Source organism: Psammomys obesus, unplaced genomic scaffold (assembly GCF_907164565.1).
Source record: "Psammomys obesus unplaced genomic scaffold, mPsaObe1.curated_primary_1811, whole genome shotgun sequence".
Taxonomy (NCBI): domain Eukaryota; kingdom Metazoa; phylum Chordata; class Mammalia; order Rodentia; family Muridae; genus Psammomys; species Psammomys obesus.
The window spans coordinates 234739-236772 of NW_026585523.1; the positions used below are offsets into that span (position 1 = coordinate 234739).

Below are 2034 nucleotides of genomic sequence, written 5' to 3' on the forward strand. Positions count from 1 at the left end.
CTGCAATAAATGAAAAATTTGTTCTTTCTCACTTAACAAGTACATGCAGCTTCATTTGCTATTTAGAAGGAATGTGAAATAGGCACAATAATGTTGAAAAATAGGTTGACATTGGAGACAGAGGAGATGGCTCAATGCTTAAGAGCACTTGTTGCTTTCATAAAGGACTCACGGTTCTGTCTAGTACTCAGATTGGCTGGCCTAACCATCTGTGGTGCCAATTTCAAGAAATCTAGTGCCCCCTTCTGGCCTTCATAGGCACGTGTACAAATGTGGTGCACAGATAAACAAGTAGGCATAAACACATAAAATTTAAGATTAAAAAAAATCATCAAGAATATGTTGAATTTGGATTTGGATTTATATTAAAATATAAATAATTATGTTTTTATACCATCAATTTGTGTTTTTTTTTTCACATAAGGAAGCATTTATTTGAGGTTTAAAATAAAATCATACAAATAAAATTTGTATAAACACAAATCCACATTGAGTCATAACACAGATAGCAAAGGACAAAGTAAAAACAAAGAAACTAATTGGCAGCTATATACAGCGGAACACAATGGTATCACATACACTGCAGTCTTTTACAAAATAATCGCCTTAGGTCAACAGAGGACCAGGCAATCTTCAGTGTTGCCCTGTAAGATTGTTTCTTTATACCTCCTGCTTTCTTCCATCGCCCTCCTTTGTTCTGGTGATTGCCACGCCCTCAGGATGCCTTGCCGTCAGCGCTCTGTTGACCTCTGTAGTCTGCATATCCCTGTCCATATCCATAGTTCCTATAGTTATACCCAGAATAATCATATCTGCCATAGCCACTAGAGTTTTGATGACCACCATAGGTACTATTATGATTTCCATATCCTTGATCAGAATAGTTATTAAATCCTTGGTTCCAGTTTTGGCCCTGACCTCTTCCACCTTTTGGTTGTTGCTGTTGCTTCCTATATACCTCCTTTGGGTAGTGCGACTTTGATTTCATCCTTCCTAGAACCTATTTGATGGTATCTGCTTTCTAATAATTTCTTTACCTGCTCCTCATCTGTGTATGTGGTAAGACAGAACCCTCTTCTTTCATTAGGTTTTTTTTTTTTTTTTTATCCATGAGAGGCTCAATATTTTCTATCTCTCCAAAGGCTCCAAAGTAGTCTTTTACTTGTTCTTCTGCAGTATCTGGAGTCAGTCCACCCACGGAAGCCTTTTGAGGGGTCTCTCTTGCCTTTAAAGCTTTGAGTCTTTTTGGGGTCTATCAATTTGCCATCCAGTTTGTGTTCTTTCAGTTCCAAAACCTTATCCACACTAGCAGCGTCTTTGAAAAGCACAAATCCACATCCCCTTGATCGTTCAGTGACTGCATCTGTTTTAATTGTGCAGTCTACAGCTTCCCCAAATCGAGACAAATATTCAGTCAGGTTTTTCTTGCTTGTATCCCAGCTCAAACCACCAATAAACATTTTACCATCATCCTGGCGGTTCTTGCTCGAGTTGATCTTGGATCCCTCCGCGAACTCCTCTATGTTGCTGCACTCATTGATGTCTTCCATGGTGGCAGAGCGACCCTGTTGGCAATGGGGTGCTGGTGCGCAGTCCGGTTCCCGGTGGCAGCGGCCCAAAATTGGGTTTTATAGTATCAAAATGAAGGGCAAAAGACGACCTGAAGTATTGTTCTTCAGGCTCCATTCGGCCCAACTTTTTTTTTTTTTTTCCAATGTTCAAGCTAAGCTTTCTCAGCAAGGAGTCTGGGCTGTCTTGCCAGTGAGATTCAGGGATGTACCTGGCTTTAACTCCCCAGTGATAGGGTTACAAGCACATATCAAAATGCCTGTTTTTGTTGTTGTTGTTGTTTGTTTTGTTTTGTTTTACACGTGATTTGGAGATCCAGCTCACGTTTCCTGAGCCATTTCCCCAGCATTCAGCATACATTTTTAAAAACATTTAGTTATTCATCGTGTGTGTGTGTGTGTGTGTGTGTGTGTGTGTGTGTGTGTGTGTGTGTACATACACAAGCTAAAGGACATATTTTGAGGT

General features: G+C 40.0%; 1 pseudogene; it reads right to left on the minus strand.

The window, feature by feature from the left end:
• Nucleotides 1–571: 571 nt before the first annotated feature.
• LOC129675686 (heterogeneous nuclear ribonucleoprotein D-like) lies at nucleotides 572–1565 on the minus strand (annotated as a pseudogene).
• Between the last annotated feature and the right edge of the window lie 469 nt (nucleotides 1566–2034).